This window comes from Dama dama, chromosome 15 (assembly GCF_033118175.1).
Source record: "Dama dama isolate Ldn47 chromosome 15, ASM3311817v1, whole genome shotgun sequence".
In the NCBI taxonomy this organism is placed as follows: Eukaryota; Metazoa; Chordata; class Mammalia; order Artiodactyla; family Cervidae; genus Dama; species Dama dama.
In genome coordinates, this window is record NC_083695.1 from 77,978,671 (window position 1) to 78,005,861 (window position 27,191).

At 40.5% G+C, this 27,191-nt stretch overlaps 1 long non-coding RNA gene across 4 annotated transcripts in view; it reads left to right on the plus strand.

The window, feature by feature from the left end:
• Positions 1-27,191, plus strand: part of LOC133070763 (uncharacterized) — a 159,340-nt gene that overhangs the window by 70,582 nt on the left and 61,567 nt on the right. For 2 of the 4 annotated variants that reach the window (XR_009696214.1, XR_009696213.1), the window contains exon 2: positions 8,773-8,958. This is a non-coding gene — a long non-coding RNA (uncharacterized LOC133070763). Of the gene's footprint in view, positions 1-8,772; positions 8,959-17,857; positions 18,225-22,420; positions 22,916-27,191 lie in introns of those variants that run through there. The other 2 variants (XR_009696211.1, XR_009696212.1) reach the window with 2 other exon arrangements.

Below are 27,191 nucleotides of genomic sequence, written 5' to 3' on the forward strand. Positions count from 1 at the left end.
TGTCACATAAATATGCTTATTTAACATATATGCAGAGTACATAATGAGAAACACTGGCCTGGAAGAAGCACAAGCTGGAATCAAGATTGCCGGGAGAAATATAAATAACCTCAGATATGCAGATAACACCAACCTTGTGGCAGAAAGCAAAGAAGAACTAAAGAGCTTCTTGATGAATGTGAAAGAAGAGACTGAAAAGGCTGGCTTAAAGCTCAACATTCAGAAAACTAAGATCATGGCATCTGGTCCCATCACTTCATGGCAAATAGATGGGGAAACAATGGAAATAGTAAGAGGCTTTATTTTCTTGGGCTCCAAAATCACTGCAGATGGTGACTGAAGCTGTGAAATTAAAAGACACTTGCTCCTTGTAAAAAAAAAAAAAAGCTATGACCAACCTAGAGAGCATATTACAAAGCAGAGGCATTACTTTGCCAACAAAGGTCTGTCTAGTCAAAGCTATGGTTTTTCCAGTAGTCATATATGGATGTGAGAGTTAGACCATACAAAAAGCTAACCACTGAAGAATTGATGCTTTTGAACTGTGGTGTTGGAGAAGACTCTTGAGAGTCCCTTGGACTGCAAGGAGATCCAACCAGTCCATACTAAAGGAGATCAGTCTTGGGTGTTCATTGGAAGGACTGATGTTGAAGCTGAAACTCCAATACTTTGGCCACCTGATGGGAAGAACTGACTCATTGGAAAAGACTCTGATGCTGGGAAAGATTAAAGGCGGGAGGAGAAGGGAACGATAGAGGATGAGATTATTGGCTGGCATCACTGACACAATGGTCATGTGTTTGAGCAGGCTCCGGGAGTTGGTGATGGACAGGGAAGCCTTGTGTGCTACAGTCCATGGGGTCGCAAAGAGTCAGACATGACTGAGCAACTGAACTGAAGGAGAAGGGTAGATTTGCTCTCTTGTTTATTTCAAAGATCTCTTTTCTGGAAGTTCAGTTCAGTTCAATCAAATCAAACTCTCATTAAAGATACTTGACTGGAAAACTCATTCCCAGGACAGAGCCTGCAAAAGGGGAACCCTTGATCTCTAATTGTCTAGATTACAACTCTAAAGTGTTTATTTCTGTTTTGGACTATGAGCATGTTCCTTTAAGAAGTGGGTCAACAATCAAAAAATGGGCCAAAGAACTAAACAGACATTTCTCCAAAGAAGAAATACAGATGGCTAACAAACACATGAAAAGATGCTCAACATCACTCATTATCAGAGAAATGCAAATCAAAACCACAATGAGGTACCACTACATGCCAGTCAGAATGACTGCTATCCAAAAGTCTACAAGCAATAAATGCTGGAGAGGGTGTGGAGAAAAGGGAACCCTCTTACACTGTTGGTGGGAATGCAAACTAGTACAGCCACTATGGAGAACAGTGTGGAGATTCCTTAAAAAACTGGAAATAGAACTGCCATATGATCCAGCAATCCCACTCTGGACATATACACCGAGGAAACCAGATCTAAAAGAGACACGTGTACCCCAGTGTTCATTGCAGCACTGTTTATAACAGCCAGGACATGGAAGCAACCTAGATGCCCATCAGCAGATGAATGGATAAGGAAGCTGTGGTACATATATACCATGGAATATTACTCAGCCATTAAAAAGAATACATTTGAATCAGTTCTAATGAGATGGATGAAACTGGAGCCCATTATACAGAGTGAAGTAAGCCAGAAAAATAAACACCAATACAGTATACTAATGCATATATATGGAATTTAAAAAGATGGTGACAATAACCCTATATGCAGGACAGAAAAAGAGACACAGATGTATAGAACAGACTTTTGGAGTCTGTGGGAGAAGGTGAGAGTGGGATGATTTGAGAGAATAGCATTGAAACATGTATATTATCAAGTGTGAAACATATCACTAGCCCAGGTTGGATGCATGAGACAAGTGCTCAGGGCTGATGCACTGGGAAGACCCAGAGGGATGGGATGGGGAGGGAGGTGGGAGGGGGGATCAGGATGGGGAATACATGTAAATCCATGGCTGATTCATGTCAATGTATGGCAAAAACCACTACAATATTGTGAAGTAATTAGCCTCCAACTAATAAAAATAAGTGGAAAAAAAAAAAAAGAAGTGGGTCAGGTGTATGTAGAATACTCAAAGGCTCAAATAAGTGACTGAACCAGAAGAACCATGAAATCAGGTCATTAAGTCACTGTGACACCACAGCAGGCCAGAAGCAGCAATTTTGTAGATTAATACCTGGAGTTGAGCTGAGATGGGTTAAAAGCATTGATGTGATCTGATCTAAAGTGGGAAAATGAAGTCGTGTTCAGGACTCCAGGAAGAAGTAAAATCTCTAGACTCAAAACCATCCTAGGGGCAGGCATGGGTCTGACATGTTTCTCACAGGTGTTAGGTGGATGTTGGCTAGTTCCTTTGGTTTAATGGATGAAAGTATTTTGAGGGAGAAGGCTAGAAATTTTCTAGTGATGAGAAGCCATGTGTTTAAAAGTACAGGATTGAAAGATATCTATGTCTGGGTGTGCTGTGGATGGTGGGTGTCCCTGGGCATTTTGTATAAATGCTCCATGCCTCAGTCTCCTCTCCCCAAGGAAAGGAGAAACATGCTGACCTCGCAAGTCTTAGTGCTACGAAGTTTTATTTATTGTTCTCCCCCTTGTAAATATAAGCTCCACAAGGACAGGGACTTGGACTGTTTTTGTTTTTTTTTTTTTGACTTGGAGTGCTTTATGCAGTGTTGTATCACCATAGCCCAGAACAATTTAACATTGCCTATAGTTATGTTGAATGAATAAATAAGTGTATAAACAGGGTTATCACAACAAACTGTGGAAAATTCTTAAAGAGATGGGAATACCAGACCACCTGACCTGCCTCCTGAGAAATCTGTATTCAGGCCAAGAAGCAACAGTTAGACCTGGACATGGAACAACAGACTGGTTCCAAATCGGGAAAGGAATATGTCAAGGCTGTGTTCTGTCACCCTGCTTATTTAACTTGTATGCAGAATACATCATGAGAAATGCTGGACTGGATGAAGCACAAGCTGGAGTCAAGATTGCCAGGAGAAATATGAATAATCTCAGATACGCAGATGACACCCCCTTATGGCAGAAAGAGAAGAAGAACTAAAGAGCCACTTGATGAAAATGAGAAAGGAAAGTGAAAACGTTGGCTTAAAACTCAACATTCAGAACACTAAGGTCATGGCATCTGGTCCCATCACTTCATGACAAATAGACAGGGAAACAATGGAAACAGTGACAGACTTTATTTTTTTGGACTCCAAAATCACTGCAGATGGTGACTGCAGCCATGAAATTAAAAGACGCTTGCTCCTTGAAAGAAAAGCTATGACAAACCTAGACAGCATATTAAAAAGCAGAGACATGACTTCTCCAAAAAAGGTCCATCTAGTCAAAGCTATGGTTTTTCCAATATTCATGTATGGATGTGAGAGTTGGACTATAAAGAAAACTGAGCACCGAAGAATTGATGCTTTTGAACTGTGGTGTTGGAGAACTCTTGAGAGTCCCTTGGACTGCAAGGAGTCCATGGACTGCAGTCCATGGACTGCAACCTGTCCATCCTAAAGGAGATCAATCCTGAGTATTCATTGGAAGGACTTATGCTGAAGCTGAAACTCCAATACTTTGGCCACCTGATGCGAAGAACTGACTCTTTTGAGAAGACCCTGATTCTGGGAAAGATTGAAGGCCTGAAGAGAAGGGAATGACAGAGGATGAGATGGTTGGTTGGCATCACCAACTCAATGGACATGAGTTTGAGTAGGCTCCAGGAGTTGGTGATGGACAGGGCAGCCTGGCGTTGCATGGGGTCGCAAAGATTCAGACCCTACTGAGTGACTGAACTGAACTGAACTGATCAACAGGATTGTTCTTTGGGCTCAATGAGCCCGCTTTTAAGTGTCTCCATACAAAAGTCCAAAAAATTTATTGGGCTAAACTTCTGCATCTACTTCTTTCTTTTCTACTGGGGAAGGGGCACAGATTGTGGCTAAATACTGGAGGAGGAGATCCATATTTGCACTTCTTAATGGTAACTATGAATTCTCTGCTCAGAAGTGAGGACAGGGACCCAATATTTTCTAGCATCATTTAGGGAGATACATATTTCTATTTCTCTTGAATCCCATTCACTCATAGCCTGGTCATCTTTTTCTTACATACTCTGCTTAGTCCTGCTCCTTACTTTTGCTCTGACTTGCATCCAACCAAGAATCATTTATCTTCTATCTGGCCTCCCAGGTCCTACCTAACCCTCTGGCAGGGCCCATTTCAGTCTCATCCCCTCTGTGAGGTCCTGCCTGCTACTTCCTACCCCTGGCAGCTTTCTCTGACTTAGTTTGTTCTCTTGGCATACATTGAGTGCAGACCATACACTTCCTGGATCCTTCAGGGCAGAGCAGCACAGGCCATGAGGACAGAGGTCTGATCTACTTGGACTGGAGATTCTTCTATTGACTTTTGTTGTTGTTCAGTCACTCAGACATGTCCAGCTCTTTGTGACCCCATGAACTGCAGCATACCAGACTTCCCTGTCCTTTACTATCTCCCGGAGTTTGCTCAAACTCATATCCATTGAGTTGGTGAACACGTCCAACCATCTCATCCTCTGTCACCCCCTTCTCCTCCTGCCCTGTCTTTCCCAGCATCAGGATCTTTCCCAATGAGTCAGCTCTTTGCATCAGGTGGCCAAAGTATTGGAGCTTCAGCATCAGTCTTTCCAGTGAATGTTCAAGGTTGATTTCCTTTAGGATTGACTGGTCTTTTGACTAACACGTTTTGAATTCCTACCAAATGCCTAGCTCAGTGCAAAGTGCTGGAATAGACACAAACAATGTGTTAGGGACAGCTTTGAAAAGACCAACACGATGAGAACTCTGCTGCTCTAGGTTTTTGCTTAAAAGTAGAGGGGGATCTTCAAGTCCTAGAGATTTAATCCTTATTATCTGGATCTGTATGCATCTTCCTTTTTCTATTGCAAAAGATTTAGTAATACACTAGTCCGGACAGGTTGTGAGATTTCCCCACATACATGCTGAGGAGCTTCTGCCCACTGGTGTGGTCAGAGGACATTGCAGTGTGATGGGAAATGGGAATTTTACTTGAATCTTGTGGACTTCATGAATTTTCTAATAGAATAATCATAGTCAGTTCTTTTCGAAATGGTGTAAATTTTTCAAGTAAGAGTTACATAGAACCTCAGTATATAAATGGATAAAGAGTGAGCTGCCCCAGAGAGTGTATGTATGTTCTAGGAAAGGTTGGAGATATCAGAGTCCTGCCTCTTCAGTCTCCTTTTTCCTTCAGAATTTTGTTAATGTCCTTTCATAGAATTTAGAGGTCAAGATCCATAGTGGAAAATGCAAGACTTAAAAAGTCTGCAAGGCCAGGTGGTGGGTTGTTATTATTTTTTTAGGTTACTTCTACAATCCCTTCAGGGAAGAAGAAATTCACATTGAGTGAACTCTTTTCTTATGCCCATTTCTTTGTACACTTTATTTCATTATGTCTTCATGCTTACTCTAGGAAGTAGGTTTTGATATACCCATTTCACAGATGAAGAAAATGAACCAAGAGAGATTCAGGATTTTGCACACAATAATCTATGTTTTAATGGTCTGAGCCAAGATCCAAACCCAGTATCTCTATTTTAAAAAATATTATTTATTGATTTGACTGTGCCAGGCTGTAGTTGCATCATTTGGGATCTAGTTCCCTGATTAGGGATCGAACCTGGACCCTCTACATTGAGAGTGTGGAGTCTTACCCATTGGAACAGAATACCAGTGAAGTCCCAAATCCAGGTCTTTCTGACTGCAGCATCAGAGCTTGTCATCACTTCCACCCTAGCACTCTATTTCTCGTGGAATGGTCAGTGGCAAAGCTACTCTCAAGAGCATGGAAGGCAGAGGACATTTTTAAGATCACAACCCTTCCTATTAGTCTCTTTTGTTCCTTGGTCTGTACCAAAAATGAAGGCCAACATTTTTGGTAAAGAACAAGTCCAGTGTCACATACACAGGGTGAGTAGGACACTGGTTGGGGTGGGGGTGGGTGGGAGAGGAAAGAGGGAAAGAGAGAAAGAGAGGCTCCGGGACTTGCCTAAGGTTAAAAGATCAGCATCAAAGGATATTAGATTTCCTACTTCAAAAATTTGCTTATAAGACTGACTTCAGTGAGAGTCCCATGTTTCTGGGGGAAAAGTGGATATTTTGCCAGCCCCAGAACCTGATGGTTTATATGTGTCCCAGGGATAGAACCCATGGGAGGTCTGAGAGATGGAGAAGGAAATGGCAACCCACTCCACTATTCATGCCTGGATAATCCCATGGACAGGAGAGCCTGCTGGGCTGTAGTCCATGGGGTTGCAGGGGAGGCAGGCATGTCTTAGCAACTAAACAACAGAGATGGAACCCATGGGAGGTCTGGAAAATAGCCTCCTATTAGAGCTCTCTCTACGTGCTCAGTCATGTTCGACTCTTTGCGACCCCATGGACTGTAGCCCATCAGGCTCCTCTGTCCAAGGAACTTTACAGGCAAGAATACTTGAGCAGGCGGCCATTTCTTCCTCCAGGGGATCTTCCCCTCCCAGGGATTGAATCTGGGTCTCCTGCATTGGCAGGCAGATTCTTTTCCACTGAGCCCCTGGGGAAGCTCCACCTGTCAGAGCTGGTCATCTGCTGAAGACACACAGGGGGGCAAAGTTCTACTCTGCCGACTGTCCTACCTGCCAAGTCCAGAAGCTATTCTCTGGTGGGAGCCCTGAGGAGTGGCATCAGTTGGGGCCTCCAGTAATGCGATCACTTTTAATCAGTCTTTAATGAGGATATAAGCAGCCTCCGCTTACCTCTGTGGCAGAGAGGCAACTACACATAAACCTCAATTACTCAGACATTTAAAAATCAATTTCAAATAAAATGTCCAGGTGATGGAACTAAAGGGATTAGAAGGTTCAGGATGTGTGCACAGGCCTGGCATGGCTTGTCACTGCAATGGAGGTAGACAGCTCCTGTAACTCAATAAAGCTGGCCAGCTTTGTGCCCCGAGGGGCTTAGGGGAACAGGTCTTATCTCCCAGCTCCTCCCAGAAGCAGAGGAAGATTCCATTGACAAAGAAGAGAACACAAAATGACTTCTGCATGCGCAGACTATGGCAAATGTTCTCCTTATTTTATTTTATAGTTGTGAAGAGGAAATGTAGCCTTAGGCTACCACTGAAGCCCTTTCCCTCCTAACCTGGCCTCCAACTGGCCTAGCAGATCAGATATATTACTATTTCTGTAGACAATCTCGACCTTTTTTTCTTGCCAGTCATATCTCCTTATCATCACCATCAACCTGCTGGTAACTTAGCTCAATAAACTTTAATCGAGCCTATACTATGTAGCAGGCACTGTGTTGAGAAACACGGGGACACAAAGGTGAGGACATTATAGTCTTTGCTTCACTTTACAGGGTAGAAGAAATGAGGCCAGCCCCCTACCTGATCGGGGTTTACAGTCCTCTAAATACACCAAGTTGCTTGTGTATTTAGACAGGGTAGGCTCTCTTATGTCTGAGTCTCAGTCCCTATGGACAGGAGAGAGCCCTGGGGATCAGTTGCTTAGCTATTCTTTTGATTTTGTATGCTCAAGATGTTTATTCCAATTACTTTCTTCTTTGCTATTTGCCTTAATTTCTCCATGTTGTAAGGTAACATACTTTTTTGGACTGTTGTGTGGATTAAACGAGCTACAATATTGTTGTTGTTGTTCAGTTGTTAAGTCATATCTGACTCTTTGCTACCCCATGAATTGCAGCACACCAAGCTTTGCTGTCTTTCAGTATCTCCTGGAGCTTGCTCAAACTCATGTCCACTGAGTTGGTGATGCCATTTAACCAACTCATCCTCTGTCGCCCCCTTCTCCTCTTGCCCTCAGTCTTTCCCAGCATCAGGGTCTTTTCCAATGAGTCAGCTCTTTGTATCAGGTGGTCAAAATATTGGAGATTCAGCTTATTGTAGTGGGTGCAAATACGGTTGGCTGTGAGGTACTACCATTCCTGTATTGAGAATTATCACCATTCATATTGTATTCAATGGTGTCCCTTGAAGTTGTCAAAGTATAATGTTACAAAAGTTAAAAACATGACTCCCCCCAAAGAAAATGAATCTGAATCAAAAATCTATTCAGCTTATTAATTCATGAGGAGATCACTAGGATGGCAAATCTGGTTCAACTGAGAATCAGGAAGAGAATTTTATATAGTCACTCAGTCAAGGGGATACTGAAATGAGTTTGTTAATAAATTATAAAACTGGTTAATGACTTACAGAGCAATAAAACTATAGCCTTCTGGTTTTCTATCTTACAGAAATTGACCAGTCAGTGCACATATAACTTCAGAGCATCTAGGTTCTAATCAAATACTAGTAAACAGCAAATTCAAACACAGGCAAATTCTCCCAGGTCACAGGTGTAGCAAATATTTTAAAGGTCTAGATAGCAAGTGTTTTTGGCTTTCTAGATCATACAACCTCTGCTGAAGCTACTAACTCGGACACTGTAGCCCCCAAACTACCTTAGATAATAAACAAATGGATGTGGTTGTTCCAGTAAAATTTTATGTACACATACATATGGCTGATGTCCATAGCTTGCCAACTCCTACCCAGATGATTAAACAGCCAGGGAAACAATGCCTCAGTGTGACACTGAGGGCACATGAAGTTATCTATTAATAATTTTGGTTCATTTTTCTTAACAGAATTAAAGCATGAATGGGGCCTCCTGAACTTGCTGCTGCACTCCCCCCGCCCCCTTGACCACCTATGTGGATTCAGCAGAGCATTTATGTTTACTCAGATGGACCACATTCTCTGCCTCCCTGTCCTCATCTGTGTTGTCTGGACCATGGTTGGCACCTGACCCAAACTCAAAATCTGAAATGGAAGTAAGTAATTCTTGTTCAAGCCTGGTTGTTTTTATTTATACGGCTGTACTGGTCTTAGTTGAGTCATGTGGGATCTTTAATTGGGGCATATGGGATCTAACTCCTCAACTAGGGATGGAACTTGGGCCCCCTGCATTGAGAGTGAGAAGTCTTAGCCACTGGACCATCAGGGAAGTCCTTAGTTGCTTTCTTGAGTGAAAGAAGTATATACTCTGGGGCTGAGGGATGAAGTAATTTTCTGCCACCTAATCCAGAAAGCAAAGGAAGTGAAGTCAGAAGAAATCTACTCACTGCCACTCCGTGCTTCAGTTTCACTTTGCATGCAGTGAGGGTAACAGTGGCCCTACCTCATGGGATGGTTGTATAGTTTAAGTATAATAATGTGGGTAAATCATCCAGCTTAGAGCACAGTATGTGTGCTGTAAAAATGATTTCTCTTGCCGTTGATCCTTTTCCTAGCCTCTCCTTTCCCAGGTGGTGCCAAGGCTAAATGGCTTTAGCATCAATACAGAAATTGTGCTGATACCACATCCCTGCCTCCTCTGTGCTTGAGTTCATGCCTTATCTTCTTGACACTGATGTTTTATTTCACCATTGACATCTAACCTTTGACTTTACTCAGACTGCTTCTTGTAGCTTCCTGCTTTGAACCTGAGTAACTATCCTGACTTCTCTCTTTCCTTCTGTGAGTGAGAAGGAGCAGAGAGGACCAAGCGGAGCAAGAGTGTGGCTGAATGCTTTAAATGGATGATCTCTAAGCCTTGTAACTATTCACTTTTAGGGACATGTTATCTATTTTTACTTGATTTACATAAAGTCAAATTTATTGAAATGAAGCTTATAAAGGCAAATTTCAAAATTTGGGGTGTGCAGTTACATAAGCTTTGACAATCACTTATGTAACTACCATCACCCTGAAATATTTCCTTGTGTGCCTTTGTGGTCAATCCTGTATCCTCTTCTTTGATTCTGCCCTTGTAATTTTGTCATTTTAAAAATTTCATATAAATGCAATTTTGTATCTGACTTCTTTCACTTAGAATAATGTTCTTAGTGTTCACCCACCCATGTTGGCGCAGGTAAAATAGCTCATTTCTTTTTATTCTTGAATAGAAATCCACTGTATGGATGTATAAGTGTTTTTTTTTTTTAATGGAAATATAGTTGATCTACAATGTTGGGCTAATTTCAGCTGTCCAGCAGTGACTCAGTTATACACATATATATATTCTTTTTTAAAATATTCTTTTCTATTATGATTTATCCCAGGAGATTGAATATAATTCCCTGTGCTACACAGTAAGACCTTGTTGTTTACGCATTCTAAATACAATAGTTTGCATCTTCCAACCTCAAACTCCTAATCTATCCCTTGCATACCACCCCTCTCTCATTTTGCAATCACAAATCTGATCTCCGTGTCTGTGAATCTGTTTCTGTTTTGTATACAGTTTCATTTGTGCCATATTTTATTATCTCATTTTTTATTGAAGTAGTTAATTTACAGTGTAGTGCCAATCTCTGCTGTGCCACAAAGTGAAAGTGACTCAGTTATAAACATATATACATTCTTCTTTTAAAAAAAATATTCTATTATGGTTTATCCCAGGAGATTGGCTATAGTTCCTTGTGCTATACAATAAGACCATGTTGTTTATCCATTCTAAATGCAATAGTTTGCGTCTACCAACCCCAAACTCCCAGTCCATTCCTCTCCCTCCCCACTTCCCGTTAAGGACAAGTCTGCTCTCTATGTCCGTGATTCTATTTCATAAATAGGTTCATTTGTGCCATATTTCAGATTCTACATATAAATGAAATCATATGGTATTTGTCTTTTTCTTTCTGACTTACTTCACTTAGTATGATAATCTCTACTTGTATCCATGTTGCTGAAAATGGCATTATTTCATTCTTTTCTTTATGGCTGTAGTATTATATGGCTGAGTATTCCATTGTATATATTTACCACATCTTCTTTATCCATTCATCTGTCGATGGATATTTAGGTTATTTCCATGTCTTGGCTTTTGTAAATAGTGCCACTATGAACACAGAGGTGCATGAATCTTTTTTAATTATAGTTTTCTCCACATATAAGCCCAGGAGTGGATTTTCTGGATCACATGGCAACTCTATATTTTTAGTTTTCTGAGGAACCTCCACACTGTTCTCCACAGGGGCTGCAACAACTTAAATTCTCACCAACAGTGTAGGAGGGTTCCCTTCTCTCCATAGTCTCTTCAGCATTTATTGTTTATGGATTTTTTGATGATAACCATTTTGACTTGTGTGAAGTGATTATCTCACGTAGTTTCGATTGCATTTCTCTAATAATTAGTGATGTTGATTATCTTTTCATGTTCCTACTGGCCATCTGTATATCTTCTTTGGGGAAATGTCTATTAAGGTCTTCTGCCAGTGTTTTGATTGGATTTTTTTATTGTTGAGTTGTATAGGCTGTTTGTATATTTTGGAGAATAAGCCTTTGTCAGTCACATCATTCTGGCCAAAAAAGGAAAAAGTAATTACTTATGTCAAATAATGCAAATGAGTCATAGGAATTGTTTTAATTAAAACCAAATTTTGTTGCAAAAGAATTATTTTAACAGGTATATAGCATGCCTATCACATTGTGGGTAACAAAAAATGTAATTGGATTCAGAAATTTCTGACTGGTTAAGAGGGAAAACAGTAATAAATGTAGGAATAAATAATCTGGGCTTTTGTGTGGTATTTTTGATACTTTTCTATTTATTTTGCTGCTTGGCAAAAATAAAAGTCCAAATTCTTTCTGGGCTGTTTCATAACTGATAGATGAACTTGGCCTAATTGTTGATCCATAGAGAATGGCTGGAAATACCAATACCCTCAAGGTTAAATTTCCCAACTTTTGTTGTGGAAATATTTAGTCAACTAATGATCTCCTCCTGCTGTTAGCTTTGGCAGAAACTGCACCCCTTGTTCTGAAAGGAACACAAAATAATCCTCAAGGGGGACAAATACCTGTGGAAGCTCCCAAAGAACTAAAATGAGAATTGCAGAACATGGAGGAAAGATTTTAAACTTCTCACTGAAAGAAAAATGAAAAAATAACCTGCAAACACAGCAATGTGCATCCATGATTTGAATGAATTAAGCTGAAAGAAAACTCACATCCGGAGATCCAAAGGACTCATTGGAAATCTTAATGTCTCCCTGCCAAGTAAAGTCTAAGTAGCCTGAAGAAACTTTTATTTGAGGTCAGTCTCATCCACCCATCCATCATCCATCCACCATTCATCCATCAATCCCCTATCCATCTAGCCATCATCCATCATCCATCTATCTCAATATATACTGGACATCTACTGAGGAGAATACAAAGATGTCAAGGCAGCCTGTTACCTTCAAGAAGCTTAATGGAAGCCCCACAGTCTGGTCTTTGCAGATTTCTTTTAGCTGATACTTATTGGGGTGGCCAAAATGTTCATTTGGATTTTTCCATAAGAGGGAACAGAAAAAGCCAAATGAACTTTGTGGCCAACCCAGTGTTTAGCATTAACTATGCAACAGGCACTATTCCCTAGTGGCTCAGTTGGTAAAGAATCCACATGCAATGCAGGAGACCTAAGTTCAATCCTTAGGTTGGGAAGATCTCATGGAGAAGGAAATGGCAACCCACTCCAGTAGGCTTGTCTGGGAAATCCCATGGATGCAGGAGCCTGACAGGCTATAGTCCTTGTGGGTGCAAAGATTATGACATGATTTAGCAACTAAACCATCACCACAGGCAACAGGTACTATGCTTAAATAGCAGGACAAATATCTCATTTAGTTTTTACAACTATTCTATGAGGACATTGTATCATTTTCCTCTCAGGAAACTAAGGTGTGGGAAAGTTCTATACTAGTGTGTACATATACAGTAGCTAACAGCAGATCTAAACCTCTAATGAAGTCCATGTGACTTAAAGGTCAGTATCAGGAGCTTCCCTGATAACCCAGCTGGCCAAGAATCTGTCTGCGATGCAAGAGACCCCAGTTTGATTCCTGAGTCTGGAAGATCCACTAGAGAAGGGATAGACTACCCACTTCAGTATTCTTCGGCTTCCCTTGTGCCCAGTGTGAGAGACATGGGTTTAATCCCTGGAGAAGGGAAAGGCTACACACTCCAGTACTCTGGCCTGGAGAACTCCATGGACTGTGTATAAGTCCATGGGTCACAAAGAGTTGGACACGATTGAGCGACTTTCACATCATGCTTTTAAATTTTGGGTTATGAAACTAGTTTACATAAGATACAAATTTAGACCATGACTGTTCCTGTCTTAAAGTCTGGCAAATAGTGATAGTTATATTTTTAGAATGTGAAAATTATAATCATTATGTGTTTGTTATGTGTTCATTGGAGTGTCTTGAGAGTTTATGAAGAAGCGTGCCATATAGGCAGTACTGGTGAAGAACGTGTATCTTGCACCCAAATAGCTCACTTTTAGTTGCAAAAAGCTGAGATGTCCTCCATTTGAAAGCTATTCCATTTGGCCATCAAGGGTTTTCGGTCTTTATGCTATCAACAAGAGTGTCCTATAAAGTGTCTGAAATCTTAGGAGTAGTAACAAACTTATTGAACGAGTTCTCAACCACACGGTTTGTGAGGATCCTGACCAGAGAGTGATAGTGTGATGGCACACTCAACTGGGAGTTGAGCAAACAAAGGTGTGAGCAAAGCTATGAGGGAATGATAAGGGCTGGTTAAGTACCCTGGGCTTAGTAAGAGGGAGGTCTCTTTTCCATGTCCTCCCTTTGCTCCCCTGGAGTGAGGAGGGAGGAAACCATGCCTGGATCCCTGAGAGAGTTATAGCTGCAACTCAGGCTGCAGATACGGAAGAGGACTCCCTGCCAGAAGTTGGGTGGCTTTGGGAAGAGGAGCTCAGGCAGCAAAGAAAGAATGACAACAAATACATTCTCTTTCCTCCTGCCCTCCAGTACCCTGATGTCTCCATTGGCCAGAGGTCAAGGTTACATGGGTGAAGTAGTCTAAAAGTGCCCCTTCCTGGAGCACAGAACAGGACAGGGAAGAGTGGACAGAGGGCAGAGGAAGGGCAGATGGAGATGGTCAGCAGGAGGGCTGAGTCAGGAGTAATTTGTCACTAATATCATTTAAAGTAAAGCAGTTTGCAAATTACTTTTTTTTGTAAATTGAAGCAGATTCAACTTTACCCCTGCAATAGTTTTCTCTTATTCACTTTCATTTAGATTTTCTTTTATGCTTCTGAGATAAAAGGGAGGACTTATAACTACCTAGTGGGCTGGGGATTATGTATAGGCCTTCTTATCCTCAGCAGGGTGTGTCTAATCTGGGAATGTCATCACTGGGACCTATGACAGGAAAAGGTACTTGAATAGACCCCTAGTAATAGGGGAAAGGAGAATGAGGATGTGTATGCTCAGAACACCAGGGAAGAGAAAGGAGCAGAAAAAAGGACAACAATTAAAACGCAATGACATTAATATTTTGCCTAGAGCTGATGCTCCAATGATTAAGAAGCCTCCCTCTCTCTCACCCAGGAAACTGGATCCAGTTGTAATGGGAGGAAAAGAGTAACATTATACTTTTTCATTTTGTGCAGAAGCTAGTCACACACACATGCCTCTCAGAGTAGATTATTAAAGTGAGTCCAAGCTTCCATTATCATAAACAGGAGGTAGAGAGAGGACTGCTTGAGGAAGGATATTTTTCATTATCCCACAGTCTGCCTTAGTAGAGGGCATGCTGAGTGGGGTGACAAAAATCTCCCTCTGGGCTCTGAGAACAAGTTTCCAGGGTATTTGAGAGAAGGGAGTCCCACAGTGCTATAGGTATGCTCATAATTATCCATTTCCCTGTCAAGAAATTGGCTTTCATCCTTTATTTCTGACTGGATATTAAGTATCTTCTCGAGGCCATTTTGAAACTCTCTGCACTCACATGCACACACACAGAGCCAACAGGGCACTATGCATGATGGGAAACTTGAAAACTGAACTGAGGCATACTGTAGTAAGTTAAATAAAGCAAATATATCCTTGGCAAGACTTTAAAAAAATGCTGGATTTTCCCCAGAAATAATTTCATAATAACAGAAGTGAAAAAGAAGGAAAAAAGTAAACCAGATAAACTAAAACTTCCAAGTCCATCTCAGTCACAGGGGAAGTCCACTTAAGTTTTCTCAAGAAGCTATTACCAAAATCCTAAAATTCATGCTGAATTCCAACGAACCTCTTTCTATTACAAGTCACTACTTACTGGTAACAGCATTTCTATTATCCATGTTGAGCAATGGCTTATAGACGAATAAAGAATTTAGAATCCAGTATCTGAATTCAGCAGGCTGTTTCCAGTAAGTAATCTGAAACACCAAGAAATGCCAAAAACATAATTACTAATCCAAATAACCCTTTGTATTTGCATAAATAGAAATAGAGATCAAACTCTGGTTAATAGAGATCATTTACTCTTATGTTCATATTTTTATTGTGACATGAACTGTAATGATTGCTTTTCACATTGCATTGTCACTGTCGTTTGAAACATCCTGAAAAGAGAAAAGATGATTGACTTGAAATGTAGTAGCAAGGTAGGTGCAGTCTTTCTCTGCAAATCCTTGGCTTAAAACTTGGGGGACACACAGGAAATGGTTGAAAGAATTTCACCTTAGCTCTTCCTGAGGTTTTCATTCAAATGTCAGTGTTTTTATATGGAAGAGGCATAGTGTTCGTCAGGACTCAAAGGGGATGGGAGGGAGGGCATGAAATCTTGGTGTCTCTCTTGCTTGAATTAACACAGTGATCACTCCCTGGTGGCTCAGATGGTAAAGAATCTGCCTGCAATACAGGAGACCTGGGATCAATCCCTAGGACAGGAACATCCCCTGGAGAAGGGAATTACTATCCACTCCAGTGTTGCCTACAGAATTCCATGGACAGAGGATCTTGGCAGGCTACAGTCCATGGAGTCGCAAAGAGTCAGATGGGACTGAACGACTAACACTTTCACTACTAATTCTGGTCCACACATTTTTCTCCAATTTTTCCAAGGTAGGGGTCATTTTGTTCCCTCCAGATGACTTGCAAAGTTCTTGAAAGACCCAGGAAGACTGAATTGTATTACTATTTCAAAATCCTAGGAAACACTGAAAAGGCAGTGGATCAAAAGAGGTCAGGTTCTGCAAAGAATGTTTGCAGAAACAAATCTGGCTCCATACCTTTCCCACCAATGTCACCTGTCTCTAATAACTCAAGCTCAAAACTTAGATCTGCTCTGATTTTTCCTATTTTCTTCAAAGGGACTTACTTATAAAGTCCTTATCATTGCATTCAGAAGCTAACCCAGTGAACCGAAGTACAACAGGAAAGTATTACTTGTTGTCCAACTAACACTCATTCCATTCCCTTTCTCTTTGGCTGGAGAAGCCTCTCCCACTCTAGAGACTGAAAGTATCATGACTTACTAAGGTGTAAGCATGAGACTCAGCCATGGTCTATACAGTAAGCCTGCTAGGAGGTCTCTGGAAAAAGTTTTCTCTTCCTAAGGCAAAGAGACACACTACATATGTTTAAGAATGGTTACATTTAGAAGAACTGATGGTACCAAGTGTTGGAGAGGATAGGGAACAACTGGACCTCTACTACAATCCTTTTGAAGATAATCAGTTTCACGTGAAATATGAATATATGTTCATCAGAAGTATTGGCTTGTAATTTTATTTACTTGTGATGTCCCTGTTTGGTTTTAGTATCAGGGTGACACTGGCCTTGTAAAATGAGTTTAGGAGTGTTCCTTCATCTTCAGAATTCTGGAATGGTTTAGTAAGTACTGGCATTAATTCTCCCTTAAATGTTTAGTAAAATTCACCAGCAAAACCATCTGGTCCTGGGCTTTCTTTGCTGTGAGGTTTTTGATTATCAGTTCAGTCTCCTTACTTGTTGCCAGTGTGTTCAGATTTTCTATTTAATGATTTAGTCTTGGTGGGTTGTATTTTTTTTTTCAAGGAATTTGTCTACTTCTTTTAGGTTATTTAACTTGTTGGTGTATAATCATTTATAACAGTCTTTTACAATCCTTTGTATTTCCATGGTATCAGTTGTAATGTATCCTCTTCAAGTTTTAATTTTATTTGAGTCTTCTCTCTTTATTTCTTAGTCTAGCTAAAGATTTCTGAATTTCACTTATCTTTTCAGATAATCAGCTCTTAGTTTCATTGGCCATTTCTATTTTTTCCCTGGTTCCTATTGCATTTATTTCTGCTCTAAATTTTATTATTTCCTTCCTTCTACTAACTTTGGTTCAGTTTATTTTTCTTTTTCTAGTTTTTTAAAGTGTAAAGTTAGGTTGTTTATTTGAGATCTTTTCCCTTAATTCAGGCATTTACTGCTGTAAACTTCCCTTTTAGAACTGTTCTGTAGCATCCCATAAGATTTGGTAAGTTGTGCTTTCATTTTCATTTGTTTTATTTGTTGATTTTCCTTTTGATACTTGGTAGGGTTTCAATCTTAAAGTTGCTAAGACTTGTTTTGTCACCTTCATGTGATCTATCCTGAAGAATGTTCTGTGTGCACTTGAGAAGAATGTGTATTCTGGTACTATTTAGTGGAATGTTCTATACACATCTGTTAGGTCCAAAAAACTGTTCAAGTCCAACATTTCCTATAGATTTTCAGTCTGAATGATATACTGTTGAACATTGGGTGTTGAAGTCCTCTGCTTGTTCTTAGTCACTTAGTCATGTCTGACTCTTTGTGACCCCATGGACTGCAGCACACCAGGCTCCTCTGTCCATGGGGATTCTCCAGACAAGAATACTGGAGTAGGTTGCCATGCCCTCCTCCAGGAGATCTTCCCAACCTAGGGATCCAACCCAGGTCTCCCGCATTGCAGGTGGATTCTCTACCATTTGAGCCACCAAGGAAGCCCCAGACTACTGGATTGGGTTGTCTATCCCTTCTCCAGAGGCATTTCCTGACCTAGGAATAGGAATTGGACCGGGGTCTCCTGCACTGCAGGAGGATTCTTTACCAGCTGAGCTACCAGGTAAGCCTGTTGAAGTTCTCTACTCTTATTTTATTTGTGTATACCTCCCTCAGATCTATTAGTTTGGCTTAATATATTCAGGTACTCTGATGTTGGGTGTGTATATATTTATGATTGTTACATCTTCTTGATGAACTGACCCCTTTATTACAACAATGGTTTCTCGTTACCATGTTTGGCTTAAGCCTCTTTTGTCAGATTTAAGTATACCTACTACCGCTTTCTTTTGGTTTCCACTTGCATGGAATACCTTTTCCCATTTCTTCATTTTGAGCCTGTGTGTATTTTTAAAGCTGAAGTGAGTCTCTTATAGGCAGCATTTAGTTGTTTCTTATTTTTTACCCATTCATTCACTCTGCGTCTTTTGAGTGGAAATGTCAATTTAGAGTAATTATTGTCAGGTAAGGACTTACTAGTGGCATCTTATGAATTGCTTTCTTGCCAAGAGTTCACTGATGCTTATACCCATTATCTTATTTAATCCTCCGACTACATGAAATAGTAGGTAGCTCTTTGATATTGGGTTCTTTGAGCTCTTTGACATTGGGCTTAACAATATTATTTTTTGGATCTGTCTCCAAAGGCAAGAAAAGCAAAAATAAGCAAACTAGATGACATTAAACTGAAAAGCTTTTACCTAGTAAAGGAAATCATTAACAAAATGAAAAGGCAACCTACTGAATGGGAGAATACATTTGCAAATAATATATCTAAAAGAGGCTAATGTCTAAAATATATATAAAGGACTCATGCAACTTATTATCAATTTAACAATTTAATTTAAAAAATGGGCAGAGGACTTGAATAAACATTTTTCCTAGAAAGACATACAGATGGTCAGACACATGAAAAGATGTTCAACATCACTAATCATCAGAGATATGCATACCAAAACCACAACGAGGTATCACCTCACACCTGTCAGAATTGCTGTCATCAAAATGATCACAAATAATGTGTTGGGGAGGACACAGAGAAAAGGGAACCTTTGTTCAATGTTGGTGGTAATGTAAACTGATAGAGTCACTATGGGAAACAGTATGAAGGTTCCATTTTAAATAAACTTAGCACTACCATATAATCTAGCAATTCCTCTTCTGGGTAATTACCCAAATAATATGAAAACACTAATTTAAAAAGTATGTACACCCTATGTTCTTTGCAGGATTATTTTTAATAGCCAAGATATGGAAGCAACCTAAGTATCCATTGGTAGATAAATGGATAAAGAAGTTGTGGTATGGGTGTATATATAATATATAATGCACAGTATAATATTGATAATGTATATATTATATATACACCCATACTTCATCTTCTTTATCCATTCACATATATATATTATATATATACACATACCACATCTTCTTTATCCATATATATATGTATATATGTGTGTGTGTATATATATGTATCTATGTATATATATATATGTATATGAAGTGAAATGAAAGTCGCTCAGTCGTGTCTGACTCTTTGCAACCCCATGGACTATTCAGTCCATGTAATTCTCCAGGTCAGAATACTGGAGTGGGTAGACTTTCCTTTCTCTAGGGGATCTTCCCAACCCATGAATTGAACCCAGGTCTCCAGCATTGCTGGCGAATTGGACATGACTGAGTGACTAAGCTCAACACACACACACACACACACACACATGCATATTTATATTAGAGAGGTTTGCTGTTTCCTTCTCCAGGGACTCTTCCCAACCCAGGGATGGGACCTGCATCTCTTGCCTTGCAGGCAGATTCTTTACCGACTGAGCCATCAAGCACCAAGGAAGACCTATATATGGAATATTACTCAGCCATAAAAATAAGAAAATGTTGCCATTTATGACAACAAGGGATGGACCTAAAGGGTATTATTCTAATTGAAATAAGTCAGAGAAAAAAAAGACCTTATGATTTCACCTATATGTGGGATCTAAAAACCAAAACAGAAATAGACTCATGCATGCAGAAAACAAACTAGTGTTTGCCAGAGGAGAGTGGAGTATGGGGTTGGAAAAAATAGCTGAAGGAGAATAAGAGGTGCAAAGTTCTAGTTACAGAATGAATAATTCATGAAGATGTAATGAGTAGCATAGGGAATAGAGTCAATAATATTGTAATAACTTTGTATAGTGACACATGGTTATCAAACTTACCATGGTGATCAATTTGTAATATATATAAATGTCAAACCAGTATGTTGTATACTGGAAACTCTATAATATTGTACAGCAACTATACTGCAATTAAAAAAAAGTAGGTGCTACCATTAGACTAGGGTTTCTTAGCCTTAGCCTTGGTATTATTAACATTTTGGGGCTAGATAGTTCTTTATTTGAAGGGCTATCTTGTGTGTTTGTAGACTGGTTAATAGCATCCCAGAGATGCCAGTAACTTCCCTCTACCCTCAGTCATGACAATCAAAAATGTTTTCAGACACTGTCCCCAGAGTGGATGGGCTTCATTATTGCATCCAGTTGAACACTGTGGCATTAGACAGAATTTACAGATAAGTGGCCCAAGGTTGGAAGAAGTCAATTACTAGCCCAAAGGTACTTTGCTGATAAAGGACAGCGTCAAGATATCAGCCTAGATTTGCTTGTCTTTAAACTCTTGAATTAATATTCTTTATTGCATATTCAAACTTGACTCCTTCCCTTCCCCACATACATCATTTGGACTAACAGGCTGAGATCCTCACATCTGAAGCAGAAGATGTACTGATTTCTCATTCACCTCATTGCACAGTCACTTGTCGGGAATGCCTCTCCCCAACTCGGCCAGCCTTTACCTCTCTGCCAATTTACATCTTGTGCTGTTCTGGATTAATGCATGGACCAGTTTGGCCAACCCTGCTAGAGAATGGGGGGTCATCCTTAGAAATATTTGATGAGTAGATCCTCAGGAAAAATGTGGATTTCTTACCAGGCTAGCCATGTGAATCTTCAGAGTCTCTGCCATTTTATTTATAAAGGAAAAATGTTATTTCACTCCCTACTCTCCCCAAAGATGAATAGTAACGCACACCAATTACAGAATCATAAGTAGTTACGGCTCTAGGAGCTTTAAAATCTATCACACTGAACCACCTCAGTCTACAGATGTAACGGTTGAGGCCCATTAAACAAAACAAGAAACTCAAAATCATACACCTTGAAACCCAAAATCCAGTATCTTTTCTATTATATCCTTCTCTTTCTAGAAAAGACAAAACTCAGAAGTATGAAACCGTTTCAGAGGTGGTTTGAATTATTGGTGAATTATACATAGAATTATATTTAATGGTTCTATTTCTGAATAATATTTTATAGGTGAAATTCATTATTTTTAAAATTACTCTTCAAAAATGACAAAATTCATTAATGGCTCTGCAGTTTCTTTTAGCATTTTCTGTGTTTTAAGCACTTATATGCTGAGCGCTCTCTCTCTTTCATTTAACTCTTACAGAGTAAAGTAGGTAGAATGAACATTATATCAGCTAAGAAACAGGAACCACTTTAAGATTCTGAGCAGAAGGAATTTGACTGGGGAAATTGGTTCTATCACAGTGGGAGAGCTAAGAAAGTAATAAGGGGGCAGGAAGTCAACTCAAGAGATTATTAACAGCAGGAAGCTGCTGCTCTACTACCTTCAGGGCTGGAGGCGCATTAGGAGGTGGTGTCATTGAGTTCAAAAGTGGGGTCCTCTGAGAGGAAGGGGCCCTCTCTGAACTGATACTGGACGAGATACTGCTCTTTCCAGAGACCTGACAGGAAGTGGAGAGACAGAAGGGGGAGGATACCTTGACACCTCTTCAGCTCCCACCATCCAGCCTTCCACCAGTGCATCCCATTAACTGGACCTAGGAGCCAGGGAGCAAGGGAGCCTGGGAAATATGATTCCCGGAAACACCGGGCAGATGAAGCTCAGAGAATGGATTTGAGGACAGACAGGCACCGACCTATACAATTATCTTTACCAACTTCTTTGGTTTTGTGACTGTCAACTCACCAGGTCCCTAACAAACAGAGGCAACTGGCAGGAAGACTCTCTGAGGGGAGTGATATACCACATTACTGTTTCCAGTGTTTTCTCTGTTCCTTCTCTTTATCCTAAAGAGAAAAGGAGATTTGAGTCAAAGGAACAGAAACAAGCTGGCGCTTATCTTTTGATGATTTAATTGAGGTGGAATCTATCAACCAACTCACCCAGGAGTCCACCAGCCAACAAGTTCAGAAATATGGGAAACAACAGGCCCTAGACTCAGGCATTTTCCGAAAGGAAACACTAACCAGTGATATGAGTGATGAGGGCACAAACAGAACTATACTGCAGGCTGAGTTGTGTCTCCAGAATTTATATACTGAAACTCCAACTACCTATGTGAGGTCATAAGTGTGAAGCCCTAATCCAATACGTCTGTTGTTTTTATAAGAGAAGGAAGAGGTACTTGGGATGCCTGTACACAGAGAGAAGGCCATGTGAGGACACAGAAGGGGGCCATCTGCAAGCCAAGGAGGGATGCCTCGAGAGAAACAAACCTGCCCACAACTCGGTCTTGGACTTTGAGCCTCCAGAACTGTGAGAAAATAAGCTTCTGTTGTTTAAGCCACCTGGTTTGTGGCATTTTGTTATGGCAGCCTGAGAACACAACTCCAAGGCACAAACACAATATATCAAACAAGAATCAATGCTCATTGCTGCTTTCAAAAACAGGGGCAAGAGGTCACCTGCTATGAGCTACCTACTCCCTGAAATTATTCGCTAAGCAACCAAGTCCTTTTTAAAACAAACCTTTTTTATTTTGTATTGGAATATAGCCTATTAACAGTGTTGTGATAGTTTCTGGTAGACAGCAAAAGGACTCAGCCATACATACACAAGTATCCATTCTCCCCTAAATTCCACACCTCCCCCCACCCCCAACATTGAGAAGAGTTCCCTGTACTATACAGTAGGTCCTTGTTATCTATTTTAAATATCCATCTCAAACTCCCTAACTATCCTTTTCCCCCATTCTTCCCCCCAGAACCAAAAGTTTGTTCTCTAAGTCTGTAAGTCTGATTCTGATTTGTAAATAAATTCATTTATATCATTTCTTTTTAGATTCTGCAGATAAGGGACACCATACAATATTTCTCTTTCTTTGTCTGACTTCACTCAGTATGATAATCTCTGGGAATTATGTCCTTTCTATAGTCAGAGGTGAGGTTTAAACACACACCCACAGGAGAAAAACAAAGAGCAATAGTTGAAATTCATATGCAGGTGTAAATGATTTTCTTGAGAGCAAGCTGTAAGTAATGGGAGAAAGAATGAGAAACTGAGTGTTGGTAAAAGAAGGGATTCTGAAGAGGTGTGTGGTGGGGGCAGGGGGCTGAGGGCACTGAAGGTAACATTTTCCAAATTTTAAGACCTGGTTGGCTGAAGTCCTGGTGAAAGATTTATTTCCTCTTAAAATCTGATTTTCAGAAAATATCCAATGCCACATATAGAAGCTGGAAAATCTAATTTTTGGATATGTTTCTTTCTCCAGACCACTGTGCTTAGGAAATTATTAAAACTGTCTAATTGGGATGCATTTCCTTAAAGTCCTTGACTCATCAGGACCCAAGAATTCTGTGTCAGTTTAATTATGGGTGTATTGTTTCATTGAAGACGTTAAAATGAAGTTCAAATAAGACCCAAGTGCTCAGGTATGCCATTCCAGTGTAGGATCCCGAGAGCTGCTGTATGATTGGTTTTGGGCAAAACAATTTGAAGAAGTAAATTGATATTCTGGGATTGGCATTGCCCTTGGGTCCTCCTGGAGCCTGGGCAGCAATCTGGGATCGGCTTGGGGTTAACTGTTTTCACCTTTTTCCCAGAGTCCTGCCCAAATCCTATGAGTCACAATTGAATTCCAAAAATATGCTCTTCCCTGGAGAATCAGACAGGGAGGCGGAGAAAGGGCCAGGGGCTATCTAGGGAAGAGAAGTTGGGTTTGCAGGTGAAGATCATTTTAAGAGGAAACAAAAGAGAACAGCAGCAAGGCTTGCAGTTCTAGGGAGGAGAAATCTAGGCGCACAATTATCAGGCCACTTTCAGCTCCAGAAACCAATCTAGGGAGAGTCTGTGCAGCAATTTGCTAACATCTTTGGAAGCCCTGCCACTCAGAGTGGGGTCTCAGACCAGCAGCATCAGCAAACCTGGGAGCTCATCAGACATCCAGACTCACTGAATCAGAAGCTACATCTTAACAAGACCCCCAGCTAATTTCCAGGCCCGAGAAATTTTGACATGCACTTCACAAAAGCTTTGCTTAGCCAGGTGGATGTTTAAGGAGGATGAAAACATTCTGCCAGGACTTGAGTCTATACTTGGGGCTTCATTTCCCTCATGAATGACAAAGTCGAGGGGAAAGGATACAGAGAACAGAACGAGGTTTGGGGTTGTCACAGAGCTCACTCTCGCCCTTCACTAGCAACAGTAGACAGTACCCATTGTGGTTGTACACTGTGTCTGGACTGTAGGTGGCAAATGTTCCCAGGGCTGCCACTGCTGCTATTGTCAGAAATATGCCACTCTGGGGCAGGCTCCACTGAAGTTCCCTGTTCTCCCTTCCAACGCTGCTCACCCGACTTCTCTGGCCTGTAAGAGGTGGTCTCCAACCCACTGCTGCAGGGCGACCATTCCCAGTGCTGGGGAACCTGAAGCCAGAAGCTAACACTGCCACATAAATTCACAGGTAACAGACTTGATATGATCACCATTTAGAAATATGGTAGCATTTTGCTATATGTTGAAGCCTTACTCACCCCCATGTAACTGTATCTGTAGATAAGATCTTTAACGAGATAATTAAGGTTAAATGAAATCATAAGGGTGGGGTCTTAATCTGATAGGACTGGTGGCTTTATAAGAAGAGGAAGAGAGAGATGGATCTATCTACACATGTGCACTGAGCAAAGGTATGCAAGGACTCAGTGAGAAGGCAGCTATCTGCAAGCCAGGAATAGAGTGCTCACCAGAACCTGACCCCACTGAACGTTGATCTTGGACTTCCAGCCTCCAAAATGGTAAAGGAACTAATTTCTGTTGCTTAAATCACAAAATCTATGATATTTTGTTATAGCAGTCTAAGCAGACTAAGACATATTTGTCCAAGGAGAATGGACTATTGAAAACTAGAATCTTGATAAGAAAGGGGATGCTTTTGAATTCAAAGCTTGTCTGCTGACATTGGACATGTTGATTATCTGTCAATGATCAGTTGCTAGTTATGGCTTCCAAGGACATATCCATCTCAGTCAATTTGAGCACATATGGCCCAGGCTTTTTATTATCCTACTTGTAGTAACACATACACCTGGGAGAAGGGAGGATATATCAACAAACACCCTGGCCTCTTTAGGGTGGCCAAGCATGTAATTTGCCCAGGACTCAGAGTTGTCCTGAGACATAGAGCTTTCAGAGCTAAAACCAGGAAAGCTCTGGGCAACTGGCACAAATGGATCACCCTAAATGGGCCAAGTTTCACCTATTGAAAGACCAAAGGTGACATGTAGTAAGGAAATAGATAAGTTATTGAAAGGTAAGTAGAGCCTGATCTTGTTTCACCATTGTGACGTTAACTCTTGATGCCTAAATTTCTCTGCCTATGAGGTGAGGGACCTGATTACCTCTAAGGGATATTCTAGTGCTAATATAATTTCTGATTTGTAGGTTGTTCTGTCTTAGAGAGTTGGAGCGATCAAACTGTATCACTCCACAAAATAAACAAAGGAGAGGAACAAGGCTCTGAGCTTGGTACAAGGATATACATGTGTATAAGGCACTGTCTTCTGGAGCTTACTGTCTGCTGGGAGTGAGAGATGATGAATTAACAGATGCAGTGAGAGTTGGGATGGAAATAAGACAGTGTTGTGATACGTAATGACCAGGCATCTTCTCAGAACCAGCAATGTTGTTTTAGCTGAGATTGGAAGAGAGAGATAGGAGAGTAAAGGAAAGACTAGGGAATAGTAAGGGCTTCCCTGGTGGCTCAGGCGGTAAGCAATCTGCCTGCAGTGCAGGAGACCCAGGTGTGATCTCTGCATCGGAAAGATCTCCTGGAAGAGGGCATGGCAACCTACTCCAGTATTCTTGCCTGGAGAATCCCACAGACAGAGGAACCTGGCAGGCTACAGTCCAAAGGGTCGCAAAGAGTCAGACATGATAAGCAACTGAGAACATAGGGAACAGTAAACACATGAGGATCTGAGATGGGAAAGGGATTACAACATTAAAGAAACAGAAAGGGATTGAAGTATGAATAAGCCAAGTGAGTCAAAGGTAGTGGAGAGAACTGACATTGGAGAGTCAGGCAGGAGCTAGGTCACACCGGGCTTATCAGTCATGACAAGGAGTTCATTCAGACTTCATTCTAAGTGTCAAGAGAGGTGAGCAAAGGGCCTAAAATTGTATGAGTTACACGAAATGACTAATCTTACTAAATTATTATTCTATAATTCTGAATTACACATATAATTACATGCAATAAGAATATAATAAAACAGGAAGCACATAACATTTCTGTTATATATGTCTGGTTTTACTTAATGGAAAGAGCCTTCAATGGATTGACATAAGCTCAGGATCTATACGTTTGCCTCATCGCTTTGATTGTTAGAATCCACTTCAGCATGACTTTCATGGAAAATGACAAAATGAATCTGAGGCTTAAATTACCCAAACCTGGTCCTTTGGGAGCAGAAGGTTTCTTGGCACATATCTTTACAGTTAAGATCTAATTATTATTGATGCACAAATGGTTTTATTGGCTGCATCTCCAAGAAAGTGAAACACAGTTTACTTTTCCCCAATGCCGAATAGTGTTTGAATAAGCACTCAAGGAGATATTACCCCTGATGTTGGATCTTTACAGAAACTTGAATTAATGTAAGAAGGATCAGAAATTGTATCTGTTTTGGTTTAAAGTTTATCCCACACATATTACAGAGGCATTTGAGACCACTTCAAAAATTAAATACTGCACAAAATAAAGCAATAAAGGGAAAAGAGGGTACAAATCTCTTTATCCCTCAGAAAGAAATGATTTTACAATAGGCAAATTCATTGACTGAATTCTGCCCCTGAATTTCCTGGAAACTGAGGAAAGAAGGGGAGTGGTGAGTCATGTGATACTTATTATCTGATAATAAGAAAATATCAGAATCACTCTGCAG